The 14,883-nt window shown below is 41.9% G+C and overlaps 1 protein-coding gene across 4 annotated transcripts in view; it reads left to right on the forward strand.

Moving 5' to 3' along the window:
• Positions 1-14,883, forward strand: part of LOC142243464 (sodium channel protein type 5 subunit alpha-like) — a 587,685-nt gene that overhangs the window by 413,579 nt on the left and 159,223 nt on the right. The window lies entirely within an intron of this gene.

Consider the following 14,883-nt stretch of genomic DNA (forward strand, 5'->3'; position numbering starts at 1 on the left):
TGAAGATTTTAGTCGTTTCTTGAGCGCTCTCTCAATGGTTGTGACCACTGATTGTTTTTCCAGAATTTTTTGCGGCATCTTTTACACTGGCATGTTTTGCCCGTTTTTTTAAACTCCATGCAACAGTTAATCAAAAAAACTAGAATGTTTCGAAGCACAAATGTTCAAAAAGACACCTGAACATCTTCTGGGTATCTTTGAGCTTTCCGCTTGACTTGTATTGGAAAGTATAGAGCGTCTTCAAAGTGGAAGACTTCTGAAGAATGGTTTGGATCTCCTCCCTTCTCTTAACTGTTTGACATTTATGGAGACCTGAAGCAGTTAAAATACACTCAAAAACCTTATCGATTGAACGGCAAATTTTTCTTACACAGAAATGCGTGTGTTCATTCTTTTGAGCGTTTGGTTAGCACTTGTTCACTTGAGATTCGGAGTGGATTCTCTCCAAATCTTGCTCAAAAATATGATGTGTGCCTGACTGATTTTTAATGTATTGCTTTATTATGTATACTTTGTAGTAGAAACATTCTGAAATGTCACGATGCTTGTGATTTGGCTTTCCCTAAATGTTCCTACGTCTAGAGAAGTAGAAAAATACAAACACAAGTGTCCACCATGAAAGTGTATCTGGCATGATAGTGTGGTACTGTTTGATGATTACAATATTTCCTGTTCTTGAGTGATCTTCGTGACAGCTGTGGTGTCAAGTACCGGTTCTAACGTTTGCATAATCAGTGTACTTTCCAAGTTAGGGATTTTTTGTATTGAAACACCACCATACACAGGATAAAATGCTCCTGTCATATGATAAGATTCTATTGTGACCTTGACCGTGAATGTGTGTGACTTTTGGGTGGTCTACATGACAGAAGTGGGTCTCGGTATCTATCTGTCCTGCGTGTATCCACTCATCAGAGATGAGAGGCGAGTGGACTATTTCCTGCGAGTCTCTTGTGTTCCGTGCAGCAGGTGTGCTATTTCATCTATGAGGATCCCGTCAGCTGCTTCACTCTTAGGAGCTAAAACAAATGAGAGTAAACAAGCTTCATAGGAGGCTTAATAGCTGCTCGGTAAAGACATAGAAGTGCGGCTTTCCTTGTAATGTAGGGCTGTTCCTATAATCACCAATTTTCTAGAATTGTATAAATAGCAGTATAAGAAATCTTGCATTCTGTAATCGATGCAGAGGTTTAAAGAATTCATATACAATGCCTTAAGGAACCACAATCCAGCATCCATAGAAGTGTATGGACCCAGGTAGCACCTATGTATGACTTTGTTTTAATCTGCCAATACACAAGCATGTATCATCAGGTGGTGTATTCTAGATACAGCAGTTATACTGTGTTGTATGTAGGCATGCGCTTCCAACTCCATATTACATAGACATTCTGTGCCCCTCCATACAGGCACCATGAAGAAAGTACTGGTTCTCCTTTAAGAAACCTGGTAAGTGTGGAGTTTTCAACGTAATGCTCCATGGGAAAATAGTATGCAAAAACTATCTTGCTAGTAACCCTAGGAGAGTTAGATACAGTGCTTTGAAAAAGTATTCATACCCTATGAACGTTTCCACTTTTTTTCACATTGTACCCACAAACCTTAAAGTATTTTATTGAAATTTTATGTAATATACCAACACTAAGTAGAAAGTATTTTTGAAGCGTAATGGAAATTATACATTTTTTTCTAAATTTTTTAAAAATATAACTCTGAATATTGTGATGTCCATTTGTATTCAGCCCCTTGAGTCAATACTTTGTATGATCACCTTTTGCTGCCATAACTGTTGGCAAGTCTTTTGGGATATGTCTCTACCAGCTTTGCACATCTAGAGGCTGAAATTTTTGCCCTTTCTTGTTTGCTCTAGCTCAGTGAGATTGGATGGAGGTGTCAGTGATCAGCGGTTTTCTAGTCTTGCCACAGATTCTCAATGAGATTTGGGTCTGGACTGTGACTGGGCCGTTCACACACATGAATATGCTTTGATCTAAACCCTCCATTGTAGCTCTGGCAGTATGTTTAACGTGGTTATCCTGCTGGAAGGTGAACCTTCACCCCAGTCTGTATTTTGAAATCTCAATCAGGTTTTACTCTAGGATTGCCCTGTATTTAGCTCCATCCATCTTTCCATCAACTCTGACCAGCTTCCCTGTCACTTCTGAAGAAAAGCCTCTCCAAAGATTGATGCTGTCCCCACCGTATCTGACGGTGGGGATGATGTTTTCAGGGTAATTTGCAGTGTTAGTTTTATGCCACACACAGCAGCCTAACAAGTTCTAATTTGGTCTCACATGACATAGCACCTTCTCCCCATTCTAAATGTGGCCCCAACAAACTTCAACTTGGACTTCTTATGGCTTGCTTTCAAAAATGTCTTTCTTCAGATAACTCTTCCATAAAGGCCAGATTTATGGAGTAAATGACTATTAGTTATCCTATGCACAGATTCTGCCACCAGAGTTGTGGATGTAGAGCGCCTCCAGAGTGACAATGGGCTTCTTGTCTTCTTCTCTGATTAGTACTCTCTTTGGGTAAGATGCCAGTTTAGGTGGGCAGCCATGTCTTGGTAGGTTTGCAGTTGTGCCATATTCCTTCTATTTTTGCATGATGGATTGAACATGAGTGCTTTGTGAGATGTTCAGAGATTGGGTAATTGTTTTTTTAACCTAACCCTGCTTTACGCTTCTCCACACCTTTATCCCTGACCTATCTGGTGTATTCCTTGGTTTTTGTGATCCTTCTTGATCCCTAATGTGTTCAAACAAACCTCTCATGCCTTCATAGAACAGCAGTAGTTATACTAAGAATAGATCACACTAGTGGACTCCATTTACTAATTATGTGTCTTCTGGAGGCAATTGGTCACTCCGGATTTATTTAGGGGTATCATACTACAGCAGGCAGAATGCAAATGCACGTCACAGTTTTCAGATTGATATTTTCAATATTTTTAGCAGACCTTGTAACATTCCCTTCTACTTCACAAATATTTGCTACTTCGTGTTGGTATACCACATAAAATCCCGATAAAATGCATTTACGTTTGTGGGTATAACATGAAAAAATGTGGAAAAGTTTACGGGGTATGAATATTTTGTCAAGGCACTGTAGCTACCTTGTATAATGTACATTGACCTTTGGGGTTTATACTTCTCTTATATCGTACTTGGGAAATAGTTTCTATCTTCCAGTGACAGAGCTAAGATACATACTTTTCTGTACAAGCTCAGCTTATGAGCTCTAAGAAGGTATCATGTACCAACTTGGGTTTGTACCTTACTACAAGTGATTGTAAAGTTTAATTTTACTTTACGTCACCTGATTATGATAGGTTCTATGAAAAACACAACAGAACTGATAGATTTTTTTTATTGCTAGTCCATTGATAGAAAATGCTATCACTAGATCCAGTTTTGCACAGTTTATAGAATAGGCCTTAACAATAGGCTGCATTCATATGTCCATGTTTCACTGCCTATAAACAGACCACACTCTCTGAACAGCACATTGGTCAGCTTGAAGGCTTAGATCAGGCTGTTACTTTGACAGAAGACTCGTGGTTAGTCTGGGAATTGAGGTCTGTACACAGACTGTGAAACATAAAGATCTAAATAAAGCCTTCAGAATCTTTTCCTAATGATATTATTATATAGGCAGTAATATATATGGCGTCCTTTGGCGCAAACACAGAAAAACATTGGATGCATATGCAGTTAAAGAGGACCATTCACTAATTTTAGCATGTGTGAGACATATAATGACACACAGTCTTGATCTCTTCACTAGGGATGAGCAGATCATTGGAAGTTGGAGTTTGCCAGACTTGCCAGACTTTAGTTAAAGTGCGGTTCCAGACCCGGACTTGACCCTGGACCTCTAACTCCATATAAGTTAATGGGGACCCAAACGTTGGTGCTGTAAAATGGCTGTAAAATGGTCATAGTAAAGGCTAGAGGACTGCAAAAAAGAAATCAATTGCCCTGCAAACAAATGTGGACAGGGAAAAAAAATGCCGTGAGGTTTCCTCTATTCTTACTAACCAGCATAGGTAAAGTGAACAACTGTGGGCTGAAGCCCTCAGCTGTCTGCTTTACCTTGGCTGGTTATCAAAAATAGACTGGATCCCACACCGTTTTTTAAAATTATTTGTTTAAATAACTTTTAAAAAACCATTGCTGGGTCTCCCCCTATTATTGATAACAAGCCAAGGTAAAAAAGACAGCTGGGGCCTGGTATTATCAAGCTGGAAATGCCCTTCGTTATGTAACCCCTCCCAATCTAAAAATAGAAGCACACATTCAACCCAGAAGTGGCGCGTCCATCAGATAAGCCAATTCTGGTGCTTTGCCCGGCTCTTCCCAATTGTCCTAGTGGGGTGGCAATTGGGGTAATACTTTTGGGGTTGAGGACAGCTGAGAATTTACAGCTGACATCAAGACCAGGGATTTGTAATGGAGAGGCATCAAACACCTCCATTTCTAACCCAGCAAACAGCTAACCCTCATTTATCAATTGATTGATTACAAATAAAGCTTTGAAATTCTGATATAATCCAATGGTGTAATGTCCCATGCCGCCACTCAATTCCTATGGAGCTTCAATCTAAGAACGTTCTCAGAAAGAAGCATCATACGAATTGATGGGCATTTGAGGACATTAACAAGCTTGGATTACGTCAGAACTTGAGGATTTCCTTTTAATTAACAAATTGGTAAACAAGAGAGTGTGGGGGACTCTTTATTCAAATGAACTATTTTTTTCCTGTGTGTGTGTGTGTGTGTGTGTGTGTGTGTGTGTGTGTGTGTTGTAACTCTATGCTTGCCGGGTTAGTAATGGGAGTGTCTGATAAATGCCTCTCCATTATTAGCCCCTGGGCTTGACACAGTTGCCAATTCACAGCTCACATCAACCCCAAAAGTATTACCCCGATTGCCATTGCACCAGGGCATTCAGGAAGAGCTAGGCAAAGCACAAAAATTGTCACATCTAATGGATGTGACAGTTCTGGGGCATCTGCAGGCTGCTTTATTTAGGCTGAGATATGTCAAATAACTATGGGCCTTCTCAGCCTGAAAATACCAGCCCCCAGGTGTCTGCTTTACCTTGGCTGGTTATAAAAAAATACCCCATGCCATTTTTTTTAATATTATTTAAATAAATAAATAATTTAAAAAAACGATTTGAGGCCCCCTCTATTTTTTATAGCTAGCCAACTGTCTGCTTTACCTGCACTGGTTATCAAAAATAGGAGGTACATAATTTTTTTTTAATTTTATTTATTGTGCACAGCAGCGTAGAGGCATCTTCCCCATGATGAAAGCTTCTTGATTGTTGTTCAACAAACTTTTTTAAAATGCAAACAGCACTCGAACTCTGAAATTGGATGCAACAATTATGGGGCAGCAAAGGGCTGCTATTTTTAAGATGGCGAGCCCAATAACCACTGAAGATACCAGCCACCAGCTTTCGGCTTTATCTTGGCTGAGTATCAAAATTGAGGGTGACCACACACAGTTTTTTATAATGTATCTAAATAATTAAAAAAAAGCTGCATGGGTCGCTTGTATTTTGATACAAAGCCAAGATAACGCACACAGCTGGGGACTCTAGCCTGTAGCCGTATGCTTCATCTGTGCTGGGTATCAATACACAGGGAACCCTATGCCATTTTTATATTTTTTTTTCAATTATTTATTTTTCCACTCCACAACCAATCACAGACACTGGCATGCCGGCAATCTTACTGCATCCAATCACAGACGCTGTCACAGAGGGTGGGCGGGGGAAAGCAATGAATATGCATGAGAGTTAATGAGCGGACCAGGAAGCAGTGTGACAGCCGCACAGGAGATTCGGTAAGTATCATTCACATGTTTTAATCTCTATTTTGCTTCTTTATAACTTTTTTTTGTATTATTTTTATTCGGGTGGCTAAACCTGAACAATAACATGGACTTCCCTGAGAAGTCTGTGTTCGGGGTCCATGCATGGAAACTTTACAGTTCGGGTTTGCCTATCGCTATTATTAACTCTTTTAGGCGAAGTTCACATTTCCGCTAAAATGTATCAGTCACAATCCGCCGCTCTGGTAAACAACGCTATCCGTTTAGCGGATTCCATTGTGTCCAATAGACTTGCATTAGTGGCGGACTGCGACTGATGACCCTGCGTTGCGTCCGCTGCGTCGCGGTCCGTCATTTTTTGAATGACCGCTGGGCAGGGAGCAACGCAGAATGTAACGTTTTTCTGGCCGTCAAAATTGACGCACCACGTAGGAATCCGCCGCAGTCCGTCATGCTTGTAATGTATGTCTATGGTGCTGGATTCCGTCGTAATCCGTCTTACGACGGACTCCTGCGCTGGATTCCGTCATGCTCTACTGAGCATGCCCAGCAGGTTTGGCACACCCACTGGGCTGTCCCAAACACAAACGGATCATGACTGATCCGTCAAAAAACGGACGCATAGCGGATGCAACGGACGCAACGGATCAGTTTTTTCACAGGATTCCTGTGAAAGGAATCCTGTGAAAAACACATCCGTTGCATCAGTTGACAACTTAAAAACGACTGATCCGTTGCTGACGGACCTGACGGATTTAAAACAACGGAAGTGTGAACCTAGCCTTAAGATCACAACAGAATACAACAGGATTTGCACACCAAGTCATAATATATCAACATTATGTCAGTTAATATCTCCAGTAGAATATATTTGCTGTGACCGACAGTATCTAATCTAATATTAATGAAATAATGGCACATTTTGTAATTAAATAAGCCCCATTTGATATAGTTCAGCCAAAAATGCAGCACAGATGTGTTTTATTCATAGACTATTAATTTAATTCTTACATTTACTTAAATGTATTCTTTAGTTAGAAATGTGATTGACAGCACAACAGGTGCATTAAGGATAAACAAGTTACGTCAACTCATTATAGATTTGTCCATCAGTGCCAAAAACAGAAACACCTACAGTGAATCAAGATGTACTATAGTATTTAATTATACTGGTGAGGGATAACGGATCAGCAGCTCCGGTACCTGCCGACTCTGACTTTATCATTACCACCTTCATTGTAAAGACAATATTGCTTCGATGAGTCACAGTCGAAAATTGTGCTGGTCCTATTGTTGTGTCGGCAGCTTCTCCCTGTCGCTGTGGATGATTCCACCCTCCCTGATCTGCTCTTTTTAACAACAGTGATTCAGCCTCCGGTTAGGGTGCTTACCCACTATCAGACAGATGTTAAACAATGCTGTTAATTTTTCTAATCTTCCATTTTAATTTTTATTTTGTGGGAATGCATCGACTTCTAATAGGTTAGGAAATTCCTGAAAATGATTATAGATCCATAAAATGAGATGTTTTCCATCAACATATAGTGAATGTGATCATTGTTAGTGGATTAGAGAAGGATTTCCCTACCAGGAGGGAGAAACCTTCAGGGATTCTGAGTTCTTCTTGCATCTGGTGATGACCTAATTATCATTAGGCAGCAGACAGTATCTTTGCTCTACTTTCTTAAATCTATATAAACAACTGAATTTGTAGAAAAAACTCTGGACATCTTTATGTTAACTACTTGTATATTTTGGGGGGGCTAAAAATAATTTTTGCAGTTGGGATTTGTTAAAAAATGTTGCACCGTTTACCATCTATAGCCACAATATTGTACTGCCCATTTGTTCAGAATAAGTTAACCAAGAAAACACTTACTAAGCTTGTTCTCAGGGAGATTTATGACTCTTATCTTTCTTCTTCTGAGCTCCTCTATGTTAATTTATGACTAGAGATGAACAGACCCGTGGAAGTTTGGTTTGGTGGGTTCAGCCGGACCTTAGATAAAGTTCAGTTTGGGACTTGGACTTGACCTGAAACCCGATGGAAGTCACTAATTTTGCAGCCAGCTATAAAAGTTTTTTTCCCCATTTTTTTGGGGGGGTGCACACTACATCCGATCATGTGCAAAGCACCGATCCTATCGAGCACAGCGCATACATAAAGCATCTGAACTCCGAATTTGAACACTGATTATTTTAGTTAAGTCCGAGTTCAGTACAAACACCAAACTTTACTTTTTAGATTCGCTCATCTCTATTTATGACCACAAGTTGAGCTGAACTTTGAAGTCATAAATTAACCGGAAGGAGCTCAGAATAAGGAAGATAAGAGTTATAAACCTTCCCATTCATCCTCAGTTAAAGTGTTTGTCCTGTCTTCTCTCTTCAGGAGTGCAATACTTAAAGGTAAGCTTGTTTCCTTATTGCAAGGGGATGTCACGGAGTATTTACTGATGGAAAAGGGGCTCCTAGGCAGAACCTAAGACTGGGGCCCCTGTGCTGTCCCTTATCTTGAAGGTAGGCTCGATGGTAGCCAGGTTTGAGCCCTAACTGTGAGCGTGTCTCCTGTTCGAGCCCTGACACTACTCCCATCCACCTAGGGAGAGGGCCGGAAGCCCAGTAACGAAGACCCCACAGATAGGCACAGACAAGGGTAAACAAAAACTCGTGCACACAAATACAAAGGAGGGACAGTATATGAACTGGGGAGTAATGCAAAAGGGGTAGGAAATAAATGCACAACTGGAGAACTCACACACCACGCAGAACTGCAACTTGTAGATCACCATAGAACTGGGTAACCACAGGAACCGAAGTAGCAGAAGCTATATGCGGCACTCAGCCAGAAACCAGAACCTTATAAAGGGTGAAGGCGGCTGAGAATGGTAATCAGCAGCCTGAGCTTCCAGCAGATGATCACAAGCAAGCCGGAATTAACGCCTGCTGTACTGGGAATCAGCGAAGCCAGAACCAGTCAATGCCCATGATAGGCTGTGCAACTCAGGGAACCCAGGCTGTTTGCCGGACTCTGCAGTGTGAACAAAGTCCGACGCCACCATGACACCCAGCGAGTGCAACGCTGAACACAGCACAACAGGGGACAGGTGCTCCTGAATTATTGACAGGTCAGACTAGCGTATCATCTAATTGGTGGCCTACATTGCACATTACCAATGCGGCTATGAGGCAGATTTACCTCTTGAGCATCAGAAGCATAGTGGGAACCTATCATCTTATACATGCTGACCAAATTATGGGCAGCATGTATTATCTGCTTGGTGTATGATTACACACAGGTATGTTTGACTCTGAAATGCTTTGATGTTTCAGAGAGAATTGTATTTTAACAGCCGGCCTGGAACCGAGATGCGCTGCAGACTAGTCAGACATGCAGGTCCCCGGGGCTTCTACATGCCCACTGACAGTGACTGACACATCTCTGACTACATGCATTTATAGTAGCAAAGACTGTGGAAAAGAATGCACAATAGGATCTTATCCGATGATAGAAAACAGAGGTTCAGAGAAAAACATTCTTTTGATAACTGCCAGAGATTGAGCTGTGCAGGTGACTAGTCATACAGGCGAATCCCCGGTGGCTTCTCCCCACCTGCAGACTGCGACTAGCAGGTCTCTGTCTATATGCACACCTAGGGAGAGAACTGTCATTCATTGTCAGTGAGCAGGGAGAAGCCACCACACGGCGCGGCTCGGTCCACGTCGACGATTAGGCTGGATTGACACGATGGTATGGCATTTGATGCAAGTGCATCGGATGTGATATGCTAATGACCCTCAGCTCCCGCTGTGCTGCCAACGTAAGCTGAGTGTCATGCAACTGTGATCCGATCCTGCGCTCTGACAGCTCGGGACACAGGCGCGTACACTAATGAAGTCATCGTGGTCCGCTGCACTGAGCTGTCAGAGGCAGAGCGCAGACAGACACTGCAGGAGAATGATGAGAGAGGAAGAGCGCCGCTCGGTCTATCATCACTGCTTTCCCTTGTATCGGCATCTGAAATGCCGATACAATTGAAAGTGCGCTCCTCAGTGGGGAGAGGGAGGAGGTCGGTGCAGCGCTGGCTTTTCTTACTCCTGGGCTCCAAAGCGGCCGCGTGGCCTGCTGCCACTGGCGGTATGCCACCCTGCTGTCTGAGAGTGGGCCCTCGGCAGTCCAGGGCCCCGGCACTTGCCCAGGTGTACTGGGTGCTGACGCCGGCCCTGCCTGTGATAATATTAAAATGACAATGAAAATGTGTAATCTGTAGTACAGAAAATCAGCCTATTAGGCTGCGTGCACACAGTACGTTTTTATTGGGTGTTTTTTATTCATCTTTTAGTGCAGTTTTGTCACAAAACTGAAAGCAAATCTTTGTTAGCAAAGTCTATGAGAAATCTGAAGTGTAGTGCACATGTTGAGGGTTTTTTTCTTGCAGATTTGGAGCAGAAAATAATCTGCAGCATGTCAATTCTTTCTGCGTTTTTACCTGTGTTTTTCACCTTTAAAAGCAATGGAAAAACTCGTGCAAAAAATGCATTAAAAATGTGGCAAAAATGCACGCTTTTGGTCTGCGTTTTTACTGCTAAGAGATGCCTAAATGGTGCAGAAATTTCTGCAACCAAATACTCAACATGTGGACATAGCCTTATAAGGCTCAGTGTCCAGAGAAAAACCTGCAAGATATCAGGATTTCATGATTTTAATAATAATAATGAAATATAAAAAAATCCATTATCTCTTAAAAATATTCAATACTTAACTTAAAAAGTTGATAGACAGCAAGTGAGAAGTATTGAACGCATCACCAATTTTCTAAGAACATATATTAACATGAATGTCTCACCAGATGTCAGTAACAACCCATCCAATCGACACAGGCAAAGAAATCAAACCATAGATGTCCATAAATTAAGTGATGTGTAATAATGAGAAATGACACAGGGAAAAAGTATTGAACACATGAAGAAAGAGCAGTCAATAGCACCTTTAGAAATACATATACTTAAAAAATTAGTGACGTGTTCAATACTTATTTCCTTTAAATGAGGTCCTGAGAAACAATGGAGTAGGAGGCTCCTACCATAAAGCCAGCAAAAAGGCTAATCTAAAGAGAACTTGTCAGCATGATTTTGTAATGTAGAGTAAAGACATGGCTGTAATATTCATTGCATTAATATCTTTGATGAAGAAATCTATTTTGTTCTTCTTCCTTTATTCACCATTTGAAGTTTTCTGCTAATTCGATTTGGGTGCACAAGTGCCGGACTGGGTCTTTCCCTCCCTATCTGTGATTCCCCAGACACAACGCCTGTCTCTGGTCTGTGAATGACTGGCCTCCTCAGTTTCAAATCTTGCCAATGATCTGTCATTCAGAAACCAGAGGCAGGAAGAAGAGGATCCAGGGAATCACAGATAGGGAGGAGAAGACCTAGTGTAGAGTCCGGCACCTGTGCACCAATGTAATCAGTATTACAGCACCATTACAGCAATGTCTTTATTTACACTAGAAAATCGTGTTGAGAGGTTCTATTTTAGTGCATGAAAAAATGTGAACCATGAACTAGGTAAATGGAAAAACAAACTTAAGTACTGGTAGACAGTAGCTTTTACAGGATAAATAAAATAAGAGGCCCTTTCAGCTAATGCTTTATGTTAAACTGGACACACAATATAACGGTAGCTGATTAGTGCAATAAAACATTTTTATAGGATTTTTTTCATTTCGCCTCTCCTTGAGGGAAATAATAACAAATTATTTGGCATCTAACAGGTTTTTTTTCTTCTAATCCAAGTTGGTTATATCAGTTTTTACTTGGGGCGTATACTTCTTCTCCCTGTATGATTTTGACCAATCATAAGAAAGTAGTAACACCCAGAAGAAAGAAGACCCCCCCCCCCCCCACTATAGCTTAGAGAAGGTTTCTCAGTGTGTGAGACGTAATCAGACTTATGTCTGCCGTGCTCAGACAACTTGTAATCACTCTGCAGTGGGATCTGGTTGTCATTACATCTCACACAAAAGCAGTCTGTTCTGATCTCAGAGCAGAGCATTTACAGGCTATTACAGACATAAATGTGATTACGGAGGTATCTCTGGACAGGCAATGTGGTGGAGGGGCAGTAAAGCAGTGCTGACAATGCTAGGAGATGAGGAGAGCTGGTGGGAGGGTTTGTAATTTAACACAGCTACACTCAGGTATGCAGCCCGTCCCCCACAAAGACCTTTTCTGAAAGGTATTAGTAACTTGTGCTTTCTAATCATGCAGGAGGTAAGGGTACCGTCACACTTTAGCGACGCTCCAGCGATTCCACCAGCGATCTGACCTGGTCAGGATCGCTGGTGCGTCGCTACATAGTCGCTGGTGAGCTGTCAATCAGGCAGATCTCACCAGCGACCAGGGACCAGCCCCCAGCCAGCAGCGACGCGTGGAAGCGATGCTGCGCTTCGTAACTAAGGTAAATATCGGGTAACCAAGCAAAGCACTTCCCTTGGTTACCAGCGCACACCGCTTAGCGCTGGCTCCCTGCACTCCTAGCTACAGTACACATCGGGTTAATAAGCAAACTGCTTTGCTTATTTACCCAATGTCCGGCTACTTGTGCAGGGAGCCAGCACTGGCAGCCTGAGAGCGGCGGACGCTAGTAACCAAGGTAAATATCGGGTAACCAAGCAAAGGGCTTCGCTTGGTTACCTGATATATACCTTGGTTACAGCTTACCGCAGGCTGCCAGACGCCGACTCCTGCTCCCTGCACATTCAGATCATTGTTCTCTCGCTGTCAAACACAGCGATGTGTGCTTCACAGCGGGAAAGCAACGTCCAAAAAATGAACCAGCACTGTGTGTAACGAGCAGAGATTTCACTTCAGGGGCCAGATTGCTGCTCAGTGTCACACACAGTGAGATCGCTAATGAGGTCACTGGTGCGTCACAAAAAAACGTGACTCAGAAGCGATCTCGCTAGCGATCTCGCTATGTGAGAAGTACCCCTTAAACCAGGAGATCAGAGCTGGCTGCCATATATCTCACACACTGAGAAACCTGCTCTATGTTAGGCCCCCTTCACTCGTCAGTGATTCTGGTACGTATGTGCTTTTTTTTATACGTACCAGAATAACTGACATACGCAGACCCATTATAATCAATGGGTCTGCACACACATCAGTGATTTTTCACTGAACGTGTCTCCGTGCAGCATACACGCATGTCTGTGATTCTGCACGGAGACAAGTCAGTTTTTTTCTGGCATCACTGATGACCCACGGACCACACTATGGTGTGATCCGTGTGTGATCCGTGAAACACTTACCAGAAAAACACTGACATATAAAATAATAAACATTTTCAACTCACCTTTCCAGCAACGCGCTGTGCAGCCTGCACGCTCTGCAGCTCCTGCCCGGCTCATGAATATTTATGAAAGCAGGAACAGCCGACCCGGAAGTAGCTGTAGAGAGCGGTGGGCGGACGCTGCAGAGCCGAGGAGTTCAGCACCATGGACAGCAGTAGTGAAGGCAGGTGAGTAATGTCCATTTGCAATCACGGATCACGAATTGCACATGGACAACCCACGTGTGCCGTGAATCACGGAACACGGAGGGACATGTGCGTGTTTTACACATCAGTGAAGAACGTCAGTGTTTTTCACTGACGTGTGAACGGGCCTTTATGATGTAGGTATGTTCTTTCTCCATTGTGTTTTCTGTGTGCTTCTGATTAGTCAGCATCATACTGAGGGGAGAAAACTAAATGCCCTCAGTGAAAACTTTCTGATAACACCCACTTGAACGTCAAAATATTAACTCATTAGGTACCACATACTTTCATTGCTAATATCTTTGCAACAGAGAGTCAAACTAATACTGGGAAAACCCCCACAAATACAAAGTAAAAATAGCAAATCAGATCAGATGTGAACCCATGGCTCAGTGGAGCAGATCAGCACAATTTTTTGAAAGTACCGAACTTAGAAGTTATTTTGATGGGTTCTTATTTGTTACCTATGAAGCGATGATAGAAGATACTTAGTAATAGTCTTGGTCACATGAATTAAAAGATAAGCTAATAGAACTATTCAGCCCCATATGTTAGTACTGTCTATGTTCATGATCCTCGTTGTTGAAATAAAGTCGGATTTCATTGATTGTGGTTTATGACTTCATTTAAAATGTAGTCTGCCACACATTGATTTCTTCAGGATATACTTGTAGATGTGTTATATATTTAGTGATCATGCATTTTAACCTAATATTGACAGTAAGTCTGATGTCATCTGTAGTTCACTTTGGGTACCACGGTATGAAATATGTATATGGAGTACGGAGATGCACGTTATTATAAAATGATTATAACTAGGGATGATCGAATACCTCAAATATTCGGCTTTGCGAATATTTTCCGAATACTTTGCCGCTATTCGACTATTCGATGCACAATGTAAGTCTATGGGAAGCCCGAATAGTACCGAATAGTTGTTATTCGGGTTTCCCATAGACTTACATTGCGCATCGAATATTCACGAATAGTCGAATAGCGGCGAGGTATTCGGAAAATATTCGTGAAGCCGAATCATTGAAGTATTTGATCATCCCTAATTATAACCCCACTATAGCACTAGCTCGATTTACAGGATTCCATTAATAAAGACCAGGAGGGAATATATAAGACCTATGATCTACCCTAAATTTATGTGGATAAACCCAACATATAAGTGCTTTTCAGGTGTACATATTATTATGATTGACCATCAATGTGAGATTGTGGAAGGTCCAACTCTCGGCACAACCAACAACTAGCGGTTTGAAGGGGCAACAGTTTTTCATTCCATTGTTGCAAACTTTTCTTTTCCTACTTCTGTTGAAGTGAATGGGACAAGACTGCCATATCCTGCTCTGCAGCTACTAAGTACAATGGGGAAAAAACTATTTAGTCAGCCACCAATTGTGCAAGTTCTCCCACTTAAAAAGATGAGAGAGGCCTGTAATTGACATCATAGGTAGACCCCAACTATGAGAGACAAAATGAGAAAATAAA

The sequence above is a fragment of the Anomaloglossus baeobatrachus genome, chromosome 6, assembly GCF_048569485.1.
Source record: "Anomaloglossus baeobatrachus isolate aAnoBae1 chromosome 6, aAnoBae1.hap1, whole genome shotgun sequence".
Taxonomy (NCBI): Eukaryota; Metazoa; Chordata; class Amphibia; order Anura; family Aromobatidae; genus Anomaloglossus; species Anomaloglossus baeobatrachus.